Here is a 23,155-nt window from a genome sequence, read left to right on the forward strand (position 1 = left end):
TTAAATGTAGAATATGTATAAAAAAAAATCTTCATTTTCTTTTAATTGAGGCAACAGCACGTCAAATTGGCTTGCACGGGACAAAATGATAAGGTGTAATAAGCACATCTAATGGAGGGTGTGTGCTGTTTATCACACATTGAATTGATTCATTAAAAATAACATCAATTGAACTTGTTTGTCTTCAAAAGGACACGATCAGCATCAGCGCCAAGATGTTGAGTGACAGTAACGCTTTGCGTGTAGAAAGTGGTCGCTGACTCACCGTGGAAAGTTTGTTTGTGGTGATTCCAAAACAGGGATTTCCCGTTCTTGTCGGCGCTCATGCACAGAAGCGACAATTTGTGCACTTGCAAGCCACAAAAACATGATGTTACTTTGATTCAGAAATACATCGCTTGGTGCCATAATGCACACCATCGAGAAATTCTACATTGGGATATGACATTTGAAAGAGTGATTTAAAGTTTTATGTCAGCAAGAAAAATCTGGAGGATGTAGACCTTGGTGATTTATTTCATACAGATGACTTTCTCAAATTATTACTTATTATTTTTTAATGTGTACCATGTGATTTGATTAAAAAACTTTGTGCACTTTTAAAGTAAAATATGTTCTAAAAATATTTGTATTATTAAATGTATTTAATTTAAAATAATTAAAAACATTTGTACACTTTTAAAGTAAAATATATTCTAAAAATATTTGTATTTTTAAGTTTGATTTCTTGCTCCATCCCCCTTGTTTTGCACATTTTAGGCCTTGAAAACAATTAACGCTCTGACCAGACGAAAGCTCTCGATCGATAGGCGCCGTTAAATGGACGTGAGCGGCCCTCCGCCGCTCATCAAGCGTCCCGACGTGACGTGACCCAAATCAACGCCGCCTGCAGTTTCCTTTTCTGTTTAAACCCATTTTTACTGTGACACTCGCCGTCGTAATGTATCTGACGTTGCTTTTCCCCCTTTGAGGAACGCCGGAGCATCCGCCCATCTGCATCCGCTGTTATCCCGCCTCCCGCAAAAAAAAAAAAAAATCACCGCATGTGTAAACAAACCATGAGAGAGCCGGCCAAAAAAAAAAAAAAAAAAAAAAAAAATCTAATAATTAAGAGTGCAAACAAAGAGCAGCGTCAACTTTATTTCCATCCACTCGGGGGATGTTGGAGGCGCTGCTCTCCCGGCATGCTAATGCATAATGCACCGCAAGTGTGGCGGCATTTGCCAGATTTTCATTTGCTCAAGGATGACGACGACGACGCTTCAGTTGTGCTTTCTTGCCAACATGAGGAAAAACACTTTCAAGGGACGTTTAGCATTGTTTGCTGGAAACGGACAAAAGCATTGAAACAAACCACCTCAGCAGGTGTGGCACAAGATGTACAAAATGGCGACGGGCCTTGGTGGCCTTTGACCTCTCTGATTGGCTAGAAAATCAGTGCACGAGATAGAAGTCAAGTATGTGACACGGCTTCCATCTTTGTTTGGGCACGACTTGGTGCGCCCATTCCACGTCGCGGAGGAATAAATGCGTAAAAAGTCCGGCCTCGCTTTTTTTTTTTTTTTTTTACACGGGTGGCGGGTGACAAAAGCCCGAGGCCCGGAGGTTGCCTCACTTGCAAAGTGCTTCACTTTTGTCTGAGGTTTTCGCAGCAAAATTGTGCCGACTTGAGTCTTCATTGTCAGCAAAGAGTTTTTTTCTTTTTTCTGAGCGGCATGATGCAACACGGCTGTAACACCCAAACACACACGGAGATGTTGGGGCTGTTAGCGACATAGCTACTCCTCCTCTTTCTTGCTCTTTTCTTTTCAAACTCTTTTCTTATTGTTAACTTTCACTTCTTTTTCATTTTATTAAAAAGCCCTGACAGGCCAACACACATGTCCACCATCATGATCCTTATCACCATAATTTGTGTTGCATGGCATGCACACACACGTATGTGTATATATATATATATATATATATATATATATATATATATATATTTATATATGATGACAATGAGGGTTAATTACCAGCAAAAATTATTTCTTTCAGTTTACACAGAAATTCCCCGATGCCACATGAAAGCTTTTCAGTGTGCCCGCAGGCAACCTGCATTTTTTTTTTTCTTTCACAAAGTAGCATATGTGCAGGTATGACTGCAAATCATATGTGCAACACTCATTCATCTGAATCAATTTGATTGCTTTCTAGCATTTTTTTAAGAAATATTTTTGAACAACCGATGTTTGAGAAGTTAGGGTGTGTTCTTGTTTTGGCACTACTTGGCTCTTATTTCAATTCTTGGGAAAACCAAAGCGTGTGGAATCAAGACTTTTAGTACCAGGCAGGAATGTGACCTGCAAATTTGGAATTTTCCACACGGCGAGCCTCCTCGCTCGATTGGAATGCCACCTGCAGGATAAATCTTTGAAAAGATAAACAAGGAGCGTTTATTTCTTCAAACCCCGCCCATTTTCGCCAACCTTTCTCCTATCCTGCCTGAAGTTGGCCTAGCAAGTGAATTTGTGATGGTATTTTTTTTCCTGTGCCTTCATTATCATAACGCCGTATTGTTCCCGCAGAAGGAATTATTACATAGTACATTACTAGATTTCAATCCCACATGGGCATACCGGAGGGATTGACCAGGATCAACTCAATCCCTAAACCGCTCTCCACCGATATGATGCGTGCATATGTCCACTTGACATACTGAATCATCTAATGTAGCGATTCTCAGTGTGGTACACGTACCATGACTGCGCCCTCTAGTGGTAGTACACTTTTATAAACGGTTTCTGGTTTCAAGAAGTCTTAACATTCAAACGGTGGATAATAGATTATTTTTTTTTTTAAATATACATGACAGTATTTTTAAGTACAGTTCAGTTGTATTTAACTTTAAAGTTCAAAATATTTGAATTTAATCTGTAAGAACTGCTTGCTCGATTGAAGTGCAATGTTCATGTTTATAATCAAAATAAATGTACATTTTAGGAATGAAACTAAGGAGATTTATGGTTTGTAATATTATGTTTTGCCAAGTCGCTACTTGTATTCATTCACTCTCATTTGACTATCAGGTGTCAGTTGTGCAGACGCTTTGCATGATCCTTAATTCTAATTTATGGCCCTTTCATATCATATTTTACTGGCTGATATGTTACTCTTATTATTATTTTAAGTTTAAGTATTATTTTAAATGTAAGTTCATGTAACCGCACCTACACACTTTTCCATATGTATTTACTCAAGCGCTTGTTTAGCCCCAGCAAAGAAAAAAAAATCAAACCTCCCCAAAAATCAATAAACCAACTAGCTTCAACCAACTAACATACAGATGAAGTTTGTTGGTTATGTTGGTGGAATAGAGTTGGTCACCAAGGAACAAACCAGAAGAAGACATCTTACCTTTTTTTCTCTGGAGGGAGTGAGGCATGCTGGGAAGTCCAATCTTCAATCTTGAATGAATCCAGAACCTTTTTTCTCGTCCTCTTGTCTTCTCCTAAATGTGGAGACGTGAGACGGAAAAAACTGTCTTCAAGTCCTCCAGAAAAATGGTGGGATGCGAAAATCCAAGATAGAGATCGTAGCTTTCACTTGCTCGGCTTTTCCGTGAATGTTACAAGCACCGATAATTTTATTTATTTATTTATTTTTTTTTCCAGAAAAGAGATTAAAGTAATCTCCAATCCCATTAGGACACACTCTAGACTAGCTGTGCCTTTAACATGGCAAGTGAGTGAGCGCCCAGAGATGATGAGCCATCTGCCATGGAGACACATTGTTTGATAAACACAGCCTTTATACAACAAACATTTGAGTGCATTAATCTAGCTAAACTCAGCTCAATCTGGGGAAGCAGATATTGCTCTTTATAACTTGTCCGCAGGGGGAAAGCCAAGGAGGGCTATCGCGTTATTACATCACGCCAGATGTCACATATACAACCTGGGGAAGGTCACGCCCACCGAGAGGGAATTCCAAAAACAATTGCGGGAGAAATATGTTGAACACGACATCGAAGAACCAAATTGATCCTTTTTTTGTTTGTTTTTGCGAGCGTCGCTTTATCAGCACACTTGACGTCGCTGCCCGTGCAGATAATCTCGCCCAAAGAGAAGACGTGGATATGCTACCATCCAGCGAGGGATAATCTGACGGATGAGTGGACTAATATGGGGCCCATCCCGTTTTAAGACAAATTAGTCCAACACATTTCCATCACTGCGGAGGGCCTAACGAAGCTGAGCCCTCGGGGGACGTTGGCGGGAAAATTCCCTGTCAGATCCATGGTCATCCCCGGATAAACGGGGCGGATTAAATTTGTTTCTCCTGATTGGGACATTGACTTGAAAGTCAACGAAAACGTGTTTTTTTTTCCTTCTACGTTAACATCAGAATATTTTTCCACTCTCCAAAGGGACAAAACAGCAAAAAAAAATTGTTTTTTTAAATTCATACCGTTAATTTTTTACATAAAACCTATTAGCCACTATTCACAAAAATGGGAACGCCAAGGTGTCGGTGCTATTGACACAAAACAGCAACATGGAGGTAGGGGCGAGCAAAAAAATGACTATTAAAGTCCATCGAGCAATACCAAAAAGACCTTATGAAGAGGACACCGCAACCAAATCTATGCATCACTACCCCCCCCGTTTTACGCCATTAGAAGCTTACATGAATGACCTTAATCATCAGGCGGGCTATTTGGCTTTTTATTGGCCGAGTGCTGCAGTGGCACTGGCAGGCATCAAAAAAAATAAATAAATAACCAAGCGGGAGGGCAAGGTCGGTATAATCCATATCATCCCGTTACACGGGCGAAGCGCTAGCTCGCTAGCTAGCCTGCTGCATTTTGTTTTTGATGTTGATAATGATGGCGGGATTACTCTGTCATCTGATGTCGTTTCAAAGGAAGGAAAAAGGAAGATTCTTTCAAAGAAGGATCAACTGGGAGATGCGCCATGTTGTGAGGTCACCGAGGCCTGATGTGTTTATTTACACCAAACTCAACTTTTGTGGGGGGCCGCTAAAAAGTACAGCCAATTCCATTTTCTTGATATTAGAAACAGTTCTGAACATTTGCGGTTCTTCAGAATGGAATGAGGATTGGTGAACCACCGTTGAGTAATGTCGTCTGATTTCTGAAGCAACTTTGTCCAAAAATTTGAGTAGAATTTGAAAAAAAAAAAAAGGGATGACTGTGTCCAATATTTTAGTTTTGTCAAATTTGCTCAAATTTTATATACTTAAATTTTGTCAAAATTCCTTGAAAATATTTGGTTGAATTTCAAAATGCCTCTGCAAATTTTTATGATTTTTTTTTTTCTTTTACAAATAACTTCCTGTGTGTAATCCGTTTGTTTTTAAAATGTCACGTTCTAGATAGAATTTTAAACCCTTTGACAAATCATTTTGGATATTCAATGCAAACATTTTAATTCCGCTTCAGCAAAAATATTGACCAAATTCTCCACCACACAATCACTAAAAGTGCCACATTTTCCACGTGTCTGAATGTTGTTGTTTTTTTTCTTCATGGCACATCAGCACAACCGATTTGGGGGCAACAATGACAAAACGAGGAGCGCTTTGAAGGTTTGGAGCATGACAATCCCGCATCCACGTTTAACTAATGCGTTAGCTCCGGGCGGGGATTGTTTGATTTACATGCTCAAACACAAGAATTAGAATTCATTAGCACAATCTAGGGTCTCCATCAAGACGCTGACTTGTTTGATGAGTGGCTTTGGGACATTGTTTTTTTTTTTTCTGTCGTCATTCTGCCTACTTGCTGCCGACTTTTGTTGCTTGCTTATTAGGCGTGACTGGGCCGCTAACGTGGCTGCTGTGCTTGCAGACTAATCTGCGCCATCTACACTCTTAATTAAAGCGGCGTATGCGCTTCCCAGACACGCTTGTTGTTCCTGCCTGCTATAAAAGTCTTGTTTTTCTCAGCTTGCCACCGTTCCTTGTGAATTAAACCAAAAAAAAAAAAACATCACTGGAATAATCTTTTCATATTACATTGATGCAAAATATTGGTCAGCGCTGATCTGTCACTAGGCCACATAGACTCACAGAAAAAAAACAACAACACTGAATGTCTGACAGTCTTTTCGAAATATTTTTCTTTTTCTAACATTTTTGTTTTGGTCTGTTTCAAAAATGAACCCACATGAATGGTTTCATGCTATTCTGTTTTGAACTCAAAATGCCACTTGTATCCGCATAACGGCCCTGTGCAAAAAAACAAAATACTTGCTCCCTAAACCTAATAAGCAGAATCCACTGAAATCAAGAGTGTTTCTTTTAAAAGCCTTTCAGAAGCTAATATTTCTTGCCGATTTCATTTCTGTTACAGAACCCGAATGCAACGTTGTTTGACTCAAGTCGTGAATCAAACGGGGGCCACCTTCTGATTCCTGGAAACTGTTGATTTGGTGGAAGCCAGTGTCGAGGATTTGAAAGGTGAGCATTCAATCAGACGTTGAAAGAGGAAGTGAAGGGTGCAGCTGCTGTCTTCTGCGTTTGAGGTTTAACTCATCTCAGTGGGGGTGGGGGGGGAGTGGTGTCTGTGTGTGGGCAGTGACACAACCTGATAATCAAACAGGATATCCGTCCTGGAACAAATTGTCATCAACTAGTTGTTTGTCGACTATTAATGCATTGTTAGCCGCATACAATTATTAGTTTTTGAAATAAAATTGTGCTTCGTTCAACGATGGCAACTATGCTATAAGGCTCACGTAAAAGATATTAGACGCCAAAGCAATTCTCTCCGGCTTGTTGCTAAAATTGTGACATTGCGATAAAAACTGTAGAGTGACTTATCTGTGGCAGTGGACCCTGAGAGCGTAACCCCACGAAATTGAAAGGCCTCATCTCAAGGAAAGGCGAGACATCAAAGCTCCCGACGTCCTCTAACGCAGCATGCTAATTGCTCCTTGATTGCGAACTTGAGTTCTTGTTCCGGGGTGTCTGTTTGAAATCGGCTTTTCTGGCGCATGGGCGATGGGGCGTCACTAGCGGCTCCGTTCGGAAATTAGGAACTAAAACGTCACACGTTACAAATGAGATTAGCTTTAGCGACCCGCGGACGAGAAAGCTAAGATGCAAAAAGAGCTCAAATACTTTGGGGGGGTTTTAATCAGTGTGTTGCATCTGTGTGTGCTGTTTTTGCTTCCTGATGGGGAGGAAAAAAACAACAACAACAAAATATTTGATTGCTGGCAGCACAATGCGATCAGATGCAGTCGAGCGACAAGACGATTTTGTTCGTTCCCGTGACAGAGCGACGATTCCCTTGGAAATGTTCGGCGCTGGTTTTCATAAAAGATAGCATCAATATGTATTTGCATGTTTTTAGACACACGACACAATGTCAGCATTGTAAAAACACTCAACTATCAAGATAAGCAGAGGGGGAAGCAGTTAGCATTTATTTGCATGAAGTCATGAACGTGCAATCTAAACTGACGTATACTTAGTAAACTGGACAACTTGCATTGAGAACAGGGGAAAAAAAGGAATTTGCATAATGGGATGGCATTTAGGAGCCTGAAAATACAGTTATGATCTATATAGGCGATACAAATATTTCAATATATTTGTATCAGGACTTTTATTCATTTTTATGTTCTAGAAAAGTGATGACCATGCGTGGAGGGGCAGTGCCCCTATTGCAGCAGTCACCACTGATTTTAATTCAATAATTTTACAAATAATAATAAAAACATGTAGTGAAGTGTTTTAACTGTGTGTAATGTTATAATGGCTTTTAATTAAACATTTTTTACTGTATTTTAATGATGTTCGTGATGGTATTTTATGGGACAGTTCATTTTTGTTGTACGTGGTCTAGAACGTTTCCCAGTGCTATAAGTAGTTTGATTCAACTTTTTTTTTTTTTCTTTCAAAAGACAAACATACTTCCACTTTAGAAAAGAGGGCGTCGGCGCTGAGCTGGCCGGGTGACGGTGCGAAGAAGCGGGGTGTCCCGGCTGGCTGTCCCCGCTGGCCTGCTGCCTTACATGGGCAAACCTCGGCTTGGAATTTCACCGCGTGACGTCACTGGCCACAAAACTCTCCCATAATTGAGGATCAAGAAGTTTGGGCTGTTTTTTTTCCCCGAGGATTCTGACCGTCTTCCTATCTTTTTGATTTTCCTCGAAAGCCCCAACTAAAAGGTAAACCGAACCGAGCCGTGCCGAGCCTGAAGCGGGCGCGGTTGCGTTGAGCTGACGCGAGACTTTGAGGAAATGTTTGACGTGCGGTTGGCAACAGAAGCGGCTTCGTCTTTGGGGCTCTGTGTTAGCGGCGGTAAGAATGCGTGAGTGTGGCCGAGATTCGGACGTGGATGACGGGGGGGAGGAGGGCGTGGGCACACCATGGGGCCGACGCTCCAATACTCGTTTAACTAGCATGACGAGTCGGGCCAACTCTCGGCTAACTAGTCACTAGCTAACGGGAAAAAAAGACAAGTGAAGTTGGGGAAAGTTTTTTTTTCCCCCTCTCTCTTCAAACTTTGGGCGTCTCTTGCTCTGTTTGTTGTCTGTTTTTAGCCGAGTGGCAGCCTGCTCGTCTATGCGAAGGACGAACCTGTAAGCCATTGAAAAGAAAATGTCTCGAAATGTTACACTTTTGGGGAGAGACAATCATAAGAGTAATGCGAGCTTGTTAGCCTGTTGGTTAGCCGTTTGAAGTAAACCCAACCCCTTGAGTTGAACACGCAGATTCGTCAAACTGTCACAGGGGGTTTAAATGTGATTATTATTGATTATAACCAGTTTAGGAGTTACTGCTTTTAGTTGTCTACTGTTATAAAACACCAATGGGTTTATTATTATTTAGGAGTTTTCTCAGTAAATATAAATTATATGTGGTTCTCATTTTTTATCCTAAATTCTCCTAAAAAAAAAGTTTTGTTTTAAAAATCTATATGTACCACTAACTTAATCAAGTATCCATCAAAAACAATACAACAGTTTTATCCCTAAAACCTTGTCATCCATTGTGCCGTATTTATAGCACGATTTAAATAAACGTTGAATCGTTTTAAAAATAAAATGATCTTGGAGATTAAATTCAGAGAAAATCGGCAGGCTAGATAACGATCCTGATCTTTTCAATCGGTGTATTGGAGGAGGGTAAGGTCCTCAAGAACCAGATTTGGATACGCTAGTGAAACATTCTTAATGGATCTATGGGATCCTTAGATTGAGGATGGTCATACCTGTAGAAGCTGAAACTTCCTCACAAAGTTCTTAACGTTAAGTCTCAACTCTCAGACGACGACTCACGCAGAGCCGCTGCCGTAGCCCCATTAAAATGTGCCTGAGCGACTGCAACGAACCCACCAGGAGGGTCCGCGGCTCAAAGCGTCTTTCAACTTTAACATCATCAACACTGTCAAACGTGTCCTCTTTATTTTTTAAAAGAGCGCCGCTGCTTTTAATGCAGTCAGAAACGATTCTGAGCGACGCAGATGTATGCGGTTTGATAGCCGCTGCTCTCAAGGGGTGTCGGGGCGCTGAGCGGGTGGAGGAGGTGGGCTTCATATTATTGATTTGAAATTCACACGATGTGTGTGTCCTCTTTCCTTTTAACAACTACAATCGAGCTCTTTTTCCTCTTCGTTTATTCAGACGCGGAGTCAAAGCGCATCGACGTCGCCATAATGTACGCTTCTTGATCGCCACTTGTGTAAAATCACATTGCAATTATTGTGATTTATGTGCCTTTGTCCCTATTTTTTTGATAATGCACTGCTGCGGTCTGTTTGGAAAAACTGCATAAAAATAGTTGTTGTGGAACAGGCAGAGTATTTAAAAAAAAAAAAAAAAAAATGTTTTCAGGACATTGTTAGAATGGCCTTGTGTTGAAAGGCACTCTGATGCAAGTTGCCACGCCTTTAGCTCACCTTACACATCTTTGCGTGGTTATCCGGGAAAAAAAACCAAACAAGCTCCACACATGCCTTAAAAATTAATCTTGGTTTGGCCACATGGTGCTGCCCCCCCCCCCCCCCCCCCCCCCCCCCAAAAAAAAAGTTCAATTTGCAACAAGAATAATGACACACAGCAATTCCAAGAGGGACACATTTAAATAAAACGTGCCAAGAAAGTGACTCAGTGACGTTCATTGAGAGGAAAGAATTAAGCGCCTTTGTTAATCAAAGTAGCAGATTGTGCGAATGTCTGGAAAAAAAAAAAGAGGGTCCATTTACTCTGAAGATTACATTGTAGTGATTAAAAAGGTATAATTAAAGTCTGATGACTCCCCAGGAGTGCCGCAGGGGTCAGTGGTGATGAAGGTGATATTAACGGCACCCAAGGAGAGAATATTACTATGAGAGACAAGTCCTCTTGACTAGTCCACGATTTTGACTGGCAATTCATAGCATGAAAGACAGAAAATTACAAGATGTAGCATAATTACACGACCGGCTTAAAAATACAAGTTATATTTTATAATATACCTCGTTGAGCGCTTTGTCTGAATTTGAATGCATCTATTTTGTACTTGAGATTTTGAGCGTTGTTGTTTTGGAGCTTTAACAATCGAAATATTATTCCCCCCCTGGCCTCCGTTTAACACCCACCCGACAGATATGTCGCAACACGCGGCGTACGCAAGCGCGGCGAGGCGCGCCAAGAATGTGCGCTCGGCGACTCTTGTGCACACTGACGAGCGCTACGTGAACCGCTATCAATCACCGTGTTGAACGTCTTCGTTTCTTTAAAGTCTCCGTGTGAAACTCCGTAGGAGATTCTAACAAGCCGATGACCTCAGGTTGAGGTCATCGATGAGGTCATAACATTGATTTAGAAAATGGGCTCGTGATATCATTTTCCGTGGAGCGGATTCACCTTTTCTACATGTTTGATTTAGCACGCAGGTTTATGAACTTTTTGGTAATCTCCCGGCGGATACAAACTCCCTTTTGGAGCGTCCGCTCGCAATCATTTGTGCTGTATACGGCAAACACGCGCTTAGCAAACGCATGATGTATCCTGCAACGTTGAGCAATAAAAGCCGCAGACAAATTCCTGTTACGCAAGAGCAGATTACAAGTTTCTTGGATATTAATTTTCTCTGTGAAAAAGAAAAAAAAAAAAAAAGAGCGAGCCACGGCAGTGGACAGGCGGAATGCGCAAGTACAATTTAAAAGTGGGATAAACACGCTGTGAAGGAGCTTCTTTTTTTTTTTTTTTTCTCCATTTTCTGGGACACGTCTTTCATTCAAACATCAATTGGACAAACTGCCGCCCTGTAATGAAAAATCACTTTGTTGTTTTATTTACTACTGACTGCACTATTTTAACTACCATGAGTTTGTCTGATTCGGATTTCAAACAGTCGAGAAAAACGGGCACAATTTTAATGTTCTTCCGACCTGAAGCAAGTTTTACACTTTGGTGGATTCAAATTTTGATGATCATTTGAAAGTTTCTCCAAATTCTGGATTAAAAAAAATTGCCCTCTTCACCAGTTTCCCAGATTGTGGTGAAATTCAAGAACTCCCGATAAACGTTTGAAGAACTCCAACACAAAATTGAACAGGAAATCGGCCATTTTGTTGTGACGGAGCCATTTTGGGATGAATTCCAAGACACGGTCATGTCAATCATAATTGAAGGCCTTGTACTAAGCACATTAAAAGAGATTGACTAAATAGTTTGAAGACTTTGCCTTATGAACCAAGGCTTTTGGGCCCACAGCTTCCAATATTTTGATTTGTAAGCTATGCACCGCAGTACTGGCTCTCTCTTGACATTCCCAGCAAAAGTAAACCAAAAGTGACATTGCCCCTCCATTGCTGACTTCATAGTTTCTCCATATTTGGAAATGTTTGCCTCCTTGCGATGCTCGACAGCGATCGGCAGAGAAGGGGATGTGAGTCACTCGGGCTGCACACGACTCGCTCTGCCATTCGTTTTCCCTGATCCAAACCAAATCGTGAGTATCTTCTTTTCATTGATGAATAGCGTCCGAAGACGCCGCAGTCTGCTGTGTGTTAAAGCTTTTAATAGTTGCCGCCAGAACACGACAAACTCATTCCGCTACCGTTTTTCTAGCTGTCCCTCCGGCCTGTGAGGATGAATGTATGTTGACCTTTCTTCCTTGCTTTCTTACTTCCATCTCGCACGTTCACACTTCAAACATCAGATGGCTCGGTGGAGAACATGGGGGTGGGGGGGGCGAGTACGGGAGTGCGATATATCGGTAAATGAGTGGCTGCGAGGGCCGAGACGTCCTTATCTTGTCGGTTGGGGACGAGGGGCTTCCACATGATCCTTTGAAGCCGATCGGGCACCTGCTGCTGCTATCATATCCGTCGAGTTGTGCCTCCAGGGCGGCAATGTCGCATTCCGAGGGGCTTGTTTTTTTGTTGTTTTTTTTTAGCCGAAAGTGGGAAAAATTTGTCACAAAACAATGACGAAAAATTGTAGACTCTCTCCTTTCAAGGGTGAAAACGATTGTCTGTGAGAATTGTGTTATTAGCTAGCGCTTGTTCATTCTTCTCATTTAGCTAAAATACATTTTGAAATTTTTACTTTTTTTAATCTTATTTTTATATTACATATAGTTTGTTTTTAAGTGAAACGCCCAAAAAGTGGCAGGTTAGGTTTGGGCGGAAAAACAATTGCGTCACCTTTTTCCATTTTAAGACAAATGTGGTCCGTGTGAGTTAATTATCACATACTTTTGACGGCAGTTTAGTTCAAATGAATTTTTACTTGGTATGTGTGCGTGTAACTGGTTTGGAATTCGAGATTTTTTTTCCTCGAGGCCAACAAGTTCATATTTTGAAAGTCGGCACCTAAACGACAGCATTCTCTTGAAATCGTTGCATCGACTTCAATTTTTAGCAAGGTTCTTTTAATTAACAGCAATTTGTCAGGAAGTTCAAAATTCCCACTGACTATTCTACTACATCATCCACAAACTTAATCTGGCCTCACTCGTCCTTAATTTCAAGACGCTGGCAAGTCGTCTGAAAAGAAATCTCAACAAGTCAACAAATTAATACACGATTAACGGGAGCAATTACACCGCCGCCGATCTCGCCTCAGCTCAAGCACAGATTATCTGTATGTCATTAATCACTTTAAAGGTTTTGATTACTTTCTGTTTTTCCCGCTTAAAGTCATCGCTAGCCCTTCCCAAACAGCTATTTACCGTTGAGGCTTTTCGGGTGCCGATTTGGGATTATACGCACACGTGCCGCCATAGTATTTCCATTTATTCCTCTTGGGCTTTAAGCACTTTTGAAGGATTTTTGGATTTACTCTGTTAACCCGCAAGCCGGTTGGGCTGATTTAATAAACTCAGAGGCTTCATGCTAGCGCTACCTGTGGCCTCTGTTTTGTGCCTTTACCGTCATTTGGGTTGCTATTTACAAAACGCTAGTCGTCGTTGTTATGTTGCTATGTGGTCGGGCAGAGAAGATGAAATGAAATATGATCCACACGTCTTGAGACAGCTTTTGGGGAGTTTTGTGTTTTTTGTTGTTGTTGTCATTTTCTATTACCAAAATGCAACACAATTTGGCATTTGTATTTTTTTAAATTATTTTTTTATTTAGAAGCATGAAGTCATAATCTTACAGGAACAAAGAAGTAAATAAAGTCTGATGGTTATGAGAAAAAGTTAAAAAAAAAAGTTGTCTTATTATAATATTAAATTTGAAATAAAACCAAAGTTACAAGAATACTTGTAATTCTTTTCAAACTTTATTATTGAATATTTCTGTCACCCAAAAAATGCTGAAGTTTTTCCATTTTTGATTCTAAAAATTGTAATTTAACAATGAGTTTTTTTCTTTCAGTCGCATCGCCATGTGTCACTTAGCGTTTGCAGTCAAAATGATAAAAAGTTCATATCAGCCAAGTCCTCTGGTGCACATTTCCACTTCCTGTCAACGAGCATTTTCAACCAGTCAAGGAAATGCATCGACATGAAGCCAACCGTCCCGGACAGCCCAATTCGCGCTGTGCCAAAAATGACATTTCCTGCCTCTTCCTCCCCTCTCGTTTAGCTCGGGATGCCGCTAAGTGATTAAACTGAGATTAGGCAGCCGGGCCGCTGCGGGCTAATGGGAACACACTTTGCGCTGTGTGTGACTGATACACTCTCCGATGCCAGCCGCTAAACACTCTCAAATGACTGTGGCGGCCTGTTGCCAAAAGAGCGTCATTTGGAATAACAAAAATTAGACACAAATGTTACGACCATAGAAACTGAAAAAGACTGAATTGAGCAACAAGCTATAATTTCCTGTAAACATAAAGCATTTTTTGGTCAGTTTTTTTTTTGTTGGGCTGACTCAAAATGTGTCAACATCCGCAACCGTTTTGACACGGTAGCAAACAGGACGAGCGTGCGAATTTCAACCGGCTCACCGTCGGTGGAATGAATTGCCGTCAAGTCCCCCGAATGCAATTACCTACTGACCCAAATCATTTTCTTGTGTGTATAGTGCTGTGTTACACCCAAGACCAAAGTGTGTCTATACATCACGCCGGTGCAACGCTTTATGTCTCGTGTTAGCCGGCGCTTGTGATGTAAGGCAAGCGTTTATCACCGGAAAATGTTACATCCGACGATTATTCTTCCATCTGTAAAAGTTTGATTGCATCAATGCAGTGTCTTACTCCCTTCCTCACTGGGTTAAACCTGGCCTGGGGAAGTCAGGCATTCTTTTTAACTTGAAGAGATTGTCTATGTATCTGTTAATAAGAAGCTAACGCTAGAAGCTAAAAAGTATTTCAAGTATCATGAAAATGCCCAAATTTTAGAGCTGTCTGAAAGCATCTATTATGGAAGACTGGCTTGTCAATCTCGATTCTTGTTTTTTGTTTTTTTGGGGGGTTTGTGGCTTCTTTATGATTAACCTAATTTTGATTCCTCTGTGGCCTAAAACAAAACAAACAAACAAAAAGTCAGCCTAACTGATTGGAAAGCATTTCTTGGTGGCGCGTTCTGACGCCGCGTTGTTAATGCTGTCACAAGTGTGTGACAGGCGAGTGCGGAGCTTCTTCTCATGTCGCGTCTAATCGCATCTTTTAGCAGCTCGTCACAGCAAATGTTTCATTGATGGATTAACCAATTGTATACACTGCACAGCATATGTTGCATAATTGCCGTTGATGTCAGTTCAGTTCACTTGTCTTCGCGGGCCACATAAAATGAGGTGGTGGACCGTAACTGGCCCCCGAGTCTTAGGTTTGACACCTATGTTTTAAACAAAAGACATTTTTTTGTTGTTGTTTGGATTCATCTTCTCTGTCCCTTGTGTAGTTGACAAAGTGGATGTAAGCGTTCTCGTTGACTGCAACAAGGCTATAAATACACGAGCACAGTATTCGCCAATCTATGTATTTTTCATTGGCTCTGCTCGACCATTTCCAGGCCCAATAAGGCTTGTCCAAAACCTTAGGGACAACATGTCCGCCAAGGTGCCATGGCCTATTTAAAAGAAGAAAAAAAAAAGGCACACAATCTTATGTCGTTCGCAAAAATCGCATTAAAAGAAAGACGACAAAAAAAGCATCATTGCCCTCAGTAATGAATTTTTTGCTCAAGGCTTTCGAACAATTGTCCTCTTTCAATTCTCCAGCGGAACAAGAAAGACCCTTGTACATTGTATTTACTCGGTGACTCAATAAAAATAAATTGCAGCATTACGTTTTTTGGGTGTTCAAGAAAAAAGCCTTCAAAATGACTAGTTCTTATAGCAAAAAAAAAAAAAGTGCAGACACGAGCGGATCACTTTTAATAAGAAAGCATCCGAGGTCCAATTGGAGTCCCGCTGATGACGAAAATGCGTATCGTTCAGAACTAGTCAGTCCAATATGTGTCTTGGCATGTCATCGAAATGGAGCACCAAAAAGTTTTTGCTTGTGTTTTCGCTGTGCTTGTCAAAAAAACAAAAAAACAAAACACTACTGTTTTGTTTCCCAACACGCAAACAAGCAAAAAGTTAAGGAAAAAGTCTAGCTTGTCAGAAAATTATACTTGCAAAAAAAAAAGTGCGAAGGAGGCGGCCTGGATCACATCCAAACTGGCGCCCACCAGTAATTACGATGCAAGTACAAAGAAAAAGAGGATGCACACCGTCCTAAAGGGAAAAAGGGGGAGTGTAGGTGTATTAATTCCTATTCCCGCCTCGCCTTACACACAAAAAAAGAAGACCCACCCTCCCTCTTTCCTTCATTTTAAAGAAAGAGGAAAAAACAACTGTCACGTTGACTGACGCCCATCGTGCGGAGCATCCGTGTTACATCCCATCGTCGTTCCCTGAAGTATACGCCGCCGAGTGGGGAAACTGACACTGTCAATTTACGGCAACAAAAGGCTTCCTCAGCGAGAGCATGGCGCATCTTTTTGGGGGGCCCTGGAGACAAAAAGAAAAAGAAATAAAGAAATCACTCCGCCCCCACTTTTACCTGCATCCAAAGAGAATGTAGGACATTTCGCTGCGCCAGAAATAGCAATTTTGCTCGCAATTATCTGTTTCAATTTATCCCCTCCAGTCAAAAGTTGCTGTTTAACTTTGTTTGCGTTGCACTTTAATGTTAAGTCGGCGAATGAAAAGCACCGAGGCGGACACGCGGGAGGCAAACTTTGGCCACCTGAGATTGGACAACGCAGGTGTCTTTTCTATGTCTCGTGTTGTTCCCCAGCTTGATACTGATTTTTTTTTCTTTTTTTTTTTTTTTCTTACAGGTGCCGCATTGTGTAATAGCTGCCTATCGCCTGGTGTTAAAAGTTTTGGTGAGTTTTTATTTCTTTCCTTCTTTTGTTTACAATATTTTCATTGTGTTCTCAGTAAATCTCAAGTAATTTGTCTTTTTTAATTTTTTTGTAAGAAGCTCCTAATTGAACAGTTGCAAACAGTTTTTTTTTTCCTTTATTCTTCTTTGCGAAAAAAAAAAAAAAGACACAACTAAAGTGATGCCGTGCCCTCTTTGTAACATTTGTTTGTACATATTGTGAGTGTAGTACATCATGATGTATATTTTATGTCATATTTTGGTAACATTTAAGGGGCATGATTTTTTCATTGCAATCCATTATTCAATGCATCTTTTTGCTTTTCATAAATGGCCTTCACTAACTTTTCAACCCTTGATGCGCTGTGATGATAATTTTTTTTTTGCAATTTATGCAAAAACAACAAACAGAATTTAACAGTCTGTTTTAAAAAAATATTAGCTGTGAACATTGTAAAATACAAATAAAATCTCTCAGAAAAACGAAACGGATTTTCATCAAGGTGAAGGTATTTTTCAATTTTTAAAACGTTACAATTATTTTAACAAATACAAAAAATGTACATATAATATTATTGAAAGATGAAAATAAAAACATGAGTGTGCACATAATTTAATTAATTTGATTAATTATTACATGATTTAATTTGACCATTACACTAAACATTCAAATATAATTTGCAAAAAAACATCACGTTTCTAAATGCATTATATTCAAACTTATAGAAAAGGTTTTACCTATATAAGAAAAATTCACAAAAGTGTCAAAATGAGTCCACTCCTGTTAATATGCAATTGTAAAAGTCACAAAGCACTCTCGCCTTAACTGCAATGTTTGCCAGCAAATATGATAAAAAAAGCAAAAGAAGTACAAAACCACCACTGATGAAAGATGAAAGCTCTGGCTGTGAATGCCTTCATTACAATACAATCTTGTCCCCCCCCATCATTTCACACACTTTGATAACCATCTATGTTCCTCCTCAAGAATACCGCTGCACCTCTTCTTGTAAAGACTGAGAAAAAACAAAAGTGTGCAATTATGTCGTTAGGGCTAAACATAGTCGACTATCATTGCATTCACCTCGCACTCGCTGACCCAGTCAAGTTAAAAGAGAAAAAAAAAAACAAAACCATCAAGAGAAATACAAGTGGCTGAGAGTTTCGTTTGACAACCACGGTAATAACAAGCTCGGTCCTGAGCTTTTTTAATGTGTTGAAAATATCCGCAGGAGCATCTCTGCATTCCCGCGGTTGCTCCTACGAAAAAAATAAATAAAAATGTGGAGCTGCAAAAACGTGCCAGCGACGGATGCTTGTCGGTTTTGCCTCCTGGCATTCCTCACGCTGAATCCGGGGCCAGATTTCTTCAAGTTGCCGTCCAAACCTCGCTGCCCACTTGAATTTCAAGTTGACGATATTTAAGCGTTTGTTGACTTGTGAATGTCGTGCTTAAGGAATTGTGTGATTGCTGGGTAAACATCTTTTCATCGATGTACTTTTAAGTCCCGCTTCCATTCAAGCTGCCGTTCTCTTTGGAATCTTCTCCTACCTGTGGATTTACGCTTATGTTCCTAACGGGCCCTGAAATTTCACCCAATAAACGTTGTGAAGTATATCAAATTGTCACAGTCGATGCTCTAAATTGAAAGAGCTCGTACAAGATTTCTCAAAAGATGTCTCAAACATTACTTATGGCAAAGTGCTGCAACATGCCATGCAGAACGTTCTGGAATTTTACAAATACCGCCACACTTGGGCAACTACAAATCATGGAAAATCTCTAAAAAGCTCATGAAACTCTTACAATCCTTCCAAATTGTCTAAAAATCAAACAAAAATGTATTTATGAGGCACCTTCAAATCTTCTAATGCCTCTGTAAATTCCATGACACCTCTGACAATAACAATTTTTAAGTAAGATCTCCAAATCTCCATGAAATCTTAGAAAGTCTTGTCCACAAGCTGATTATCTCAAAAAACCTTTTCAAATTTTTCAAAACAACTACAACTCCAGCAAGCTCTTTACACACCTTCCAAAACATTTGTGATTTACAAATCCTATGACGCCTGTATATCTCCCATACAAATCTCGCAGAACCTTCTGGAAATCCCGCAAAATCTCTGCCAAGACCTCTCCAAATCTTATGAACTCTCTGTAAATTCACACAATGTCTACAAATCGGGCGACGTGTCTATAAATCTGGCCAATCCTCTGCAAATCTTGTGAAATCTCTGCACATCTCATGAGACTACTGAAAATCTCGCCAAAGCTTTGCAAATCCAGCATATATGGAGAGATTTGAGCCGTTCACATTACAAATGATTCCAGTTTGCGGCTCGCTCCGAAATGAACACATTTATTGAATTCAATCTTAGTAGACTTAAGATAATCATCGGCCGTTCAACGTTCTTTGTCGGGAAGGGGCAAAATCCGACAGCCCGATTGTCTTCAGGCACAAGGTCATGGGAAACCCCTGCAAATCTTGTAAAACCAGTAAAAAAAAAAAAAAATCCCCAGAGACTTTGACATTTTTCCCATCCACTTGAACTCTGTGAACGTCAAATTGTCACACAAGTGACAGGTAAGAATGCTTAAATGTGATTTTTCACTTTGCCTGTGGCCAAGGACTTACTGGGCCCCAAATTGAGTTCAGGAATTTGAGATGTTGAGACTTTTTTTTTTTTTTTTCCTCCTGGCGTGAGACAGTGATTTTAGATCTCAGAGACTTTAAAATGTCAAATTGACACCTACTTTATTAAACATAAAAAAAAAACTAAATTACATCTGAATGGGCTAGATTGCATTGGACTTGAGGTTCCACTCTACAATGAACCGTGGGCATCATCAAAAGTCCACGACCCGATGAGACGAAGCGGTCCAGAGCGTCTGTTAACGAACTAACAAACGTGCCACTATTTGACACGATGCCTCCGGTGTTTTTGCGTTCACCAGCGTCTGTTTAACAAAGCGCCCCGATTGCTCGCTCTGTTGCCGGCACCGTTTGGGATTTGGCGCCTCATTAGCATCACATTGACTTGGCACGTTTGGGACGAGTGAGACGGGCGGGCGGGCGCTAATGTGCCGCCATGTCACTTGGGGTAATCATCGTGTTGATTTTGTGTTTACTCCTCTTAGATTTACTTGCGTTATGCGGCAAAAAGGTGGATTTGGTTTGGAACTCATTTGGAACCACTCTTCCAAAAATTTGATATCATTATTAGATTTATTTTATTTTTTTTGCTCGACGCCATGGTTAGCCTTGTTCTACTTCAAGCGCCACGGCATGTTTTTGCGCCGAGGATCAGGCCTGTTTTGTTTAAGTGTGGAGCTTAGGCGCGAGAGTCATCATCATCATCATCTTCCTCCTCCTTGCCGAGGAAAGTGAAGAGGTGCGTTAAAAAAAGGGGTAAATAAGACACCCTTAAGGATGGACAGATGTGATTAAGATAGGCCGCCGTGATTAAGAGGCTGATATAGATAGCGCTCGGATAAACAGCCTGAGCCGGGAGTCAATTAAAGTCCAAAGCCGGCCAAAAACAACTAGTTTAACTTTTCAATTAATCTCCTTTGGGATTCACAATGCTGCGGAGTGAGCAGCGACGAGCCAAACAGCTGGAAGCTCCCGAGGCCTAAGACAAAACTCTGACCTCAACCTCCAGATGCTTTTAGGCAAACAAGATTCTTTTGTTTTTCTCCTGTCATCTCTTTGACACGACGACGTCGCATCGGAACAATAGTTTCTCACAGAACCGGGATTAAAATGTAACTATGTGCGCTTTCATGAGCCACATGCTGCTTCACCCAATTCAAAGACAAATATAATTTCATGTGTCAGGCAATTCTGTTAAAGCACAGTTGTTTTGTTGCGTTTTTTTTTTTTTTTTTGTCGAGCAGTGCTAACCGGTGTCGGATTGTTTGAGGGGCGGATTAAACCCGGTTAAACCTTGCGTCGGGCCCGCAGCGATAGACATCTCTGCGAGTGCTCGCCTTCTGCGGATAACAAGTTAAACACATTTTAACATCCGTCATGGCAGAAAAAAGCAGACGAGTAAAAATCCACAAGAAGCTTGCTGGTTCATGTAAAGGTTAGCTCAAGTATTCAGGTGGGTTTAATACTGATGCAACGTTACAATACAAGACACTGATCAAATAAATGTAATAAAATGACTTTTTTTTTTTTTTTTCTACCTCTTTGCTTGCCCTCCAAAATCAGATGCTTGTGAAGTTGAAAAAAAAAAAAAGCACCCCGTGGTAAGCTTAGCCACATGCTATTGTGTGCGAAAAGCAGTATGAGGAAACCTTGGCGCACTGTGACATGATGGAAGTTTTTTTTTTTTTTTTTTTTTTTTTTTTTCAAGCCGCCTCGAGCTGCTCATTGTTATGTGTCGGCCGTATTCTTTCTCGGAGAAGGGCTGGAGAAAAGCGGCCACGCGGCTGCCAACTTTTCCCAAGCACAAGTTCAAGTATGCGGTAATAAGTCGAGACGAGCGGATAAATCAACCTCGCTCGCTTTCATCGAGCCTCGTTGAGATAACGCGGACGCCATTGCTATGCAGAAGATGAGCGAGGCGTCTCAAGACGGTTATATTGATGCGGGGTGGCCTTTCTTTGTCTTCTATGGTTGGCATTCTCTTCCTCGGGTCATTCATTTTCTCTTCTAGTCCAGGTCTTACTTCCCAGTTTATCTTTTCTTCTATCGATTGCTTTTTCTTCTTTGTTCATTTGTCTTTACCCCGTTTGGGTCTTTTTTTGTTTTTGATTCTCTTAAAGTCATCCGTAGACAAAGTGCCATCAAACAGCGGCGGCTATGCGGCCTTGCCAGGGAGGAAAAAGGATTACACGCCCGAGCCAAAACAAGTTTGCACAGACCCCGGAAACAATACCAAAGCTATTGTTGTCGCCCAAACATTGGCTCTATCAACTCTCTAATTGCCAGTGATAATAGTTTGTGTCATTAAGCAAAACCGGAATGGCTTTTTAGCAGCATACGGCTGAGAAGAAATCCAGAAATCCACACTAATCCGACAGTCTTGTATCGTACACTCACCGCGGGGATTATACGTTCCCACTTTCCCCATGTTTACCTCCTTAGCTTAGCATTGAGCCCAGCTCCCTTTCAGCAAATGTTGTTGTTGAGCTGCGTAGCAGCTGGTCAGCGGTAGTTGTTTAAAAAAAGAAACTTGTTTTCCACTACTTTGGCTTAAAAACTGTTTGACAGTAAATAAACAGTAAAGCTGACCCTGCCGTCAATAAGAAGCAATGAAGGAGATTTTTTTTTGGTTGTGTTTACAGATGTTCCGCGCATAACGGCGCGCTAGTAATCACGGTTTCGTACGTAGCTTGCTTCCAAGGGCACATTCGGTATGAAACAGGAACAGGTTTGTACAGTATTTGAAGAAACACCCCAAAAAATAATCATGCAAACCGCTTGCCGCAAATCAAAATTCTCTTACACGCTACGGTAAATATGGTAAAAGTTCAAACGGACATAGTAATCGTCTCACATTTCATTCTGCTTTATTGATAAACACTTTTATCCCTAGCAGATTCTCTTTCCTTAAGCGGTCCACTGTGCTTTGATGCGCTCGCTGCACAACATTTGAGCGTTTGACTTGTTTCGCTCCAAGCTATCATCATCAGTTGGTCTTTGCATCCCAAAATGTCAATGGGCTGTTTTGCCTCGCCACTGAATTTTTATTTATTTATTTTTTGCCTCAAGAGGACTGAAAATTAAATTCAAAAGTGTTAATCCGGAGATGACAGCGGTGACAATGACAGGACATTATTTCAAAATTGCCAGTGGCTACGTGTGTTAAGGCGAGTTGTGGGGCAAATAAGCAAATCAGTACTTTGGCTCGGGAAGAGGTTTCTGGCAAAGACGAAAAACACTAAAGCCTATCTGGAAGGGAAGAACATTGCCTTGAATTGATTAAATGTCACATCAAACCAACGTTAATTACTCTCATGGTGTTGTCCTGAAGCTTGTTATTAGCACATTTATTCTTCTAGCTACCTGGATGTTAAGCTCTTTGAAAATTCAGCCCTTGAAAGTGATGTAATATGGCAACATGGAATTTGGTAGGCAGGTCTGTCATGATTAGATGGACACACAAAAAAAAAAAAAATCTTTGGAAGCCATCCCTGAATATACAAAGTGGCTTCTGGGTTTTAGGGTCAATCTTGCCACGTGAAAAGCTCCATATTTTTTTGTTTCGCTGGAAAAGTTTGATGAGTCCTGTAAAAAGTAAAGAACGGAAACAGACTGTGGTCGAAGTTGCGCGTAACCCCCGAGTAAAACTTTCTAAAAAGTCTCGTTTTGAAGGCAAATAGAAGAAGTGTCAGGTTATGAATTTGTGTCACGAGAGGTATGGCCTTA

General features: G+C 40.7%; 1 protein-coding gene across 4 annotated transcripts in view; it reads left to right on the forward strand.

The window, feature by feature from the left end:
• lpp (LIM domain containing preferred translocation partner in lipoma) overlaps positions 1-23,155 on the forward strand; it is a 71,371-nt gene that overhangs the window by 8,279 nt on the left and 39,937 nt on the right. Inside the window, exons 2-4 of one of the 4 annotated variants that reach the window (XM_085929145.1) lie at positions 6,359-6,465; positions 7,917-8,183; positions 16,729-16,776. The gene's annotated coding sequence lies outside the window, so the exon portion shown is untranslated. Of the gene's footprint in view, positions 1-6,358; positions 6,466-7,916; positions 8,317-10,043; positions 11,956-16,728; positions 16,777-23,155 lie in introns of those variants that run through there. The other 3 variants (XM_085929146.1, XM_085929147.1, XM_085929148.1) reach the window with 3 other exon arrangements.

This window comes from Syngnathus leptorhynchus, chromosome 13 (assembly GCF_054491065.1).
Source record: "Syngnathus leptorhynchus isolate UIUO chromosome 13, UIUO_Slep, whole genome shotgun sequence".
In the NCBI taxonomy this organism is placed as follows: domain Eukaryota; kingdom Metazoa; phylum Chordata; class Actinopteri; order Syngnathiformes; family Syngnathidae; genus Syngnathus; species Syngnathus leptorhynchus.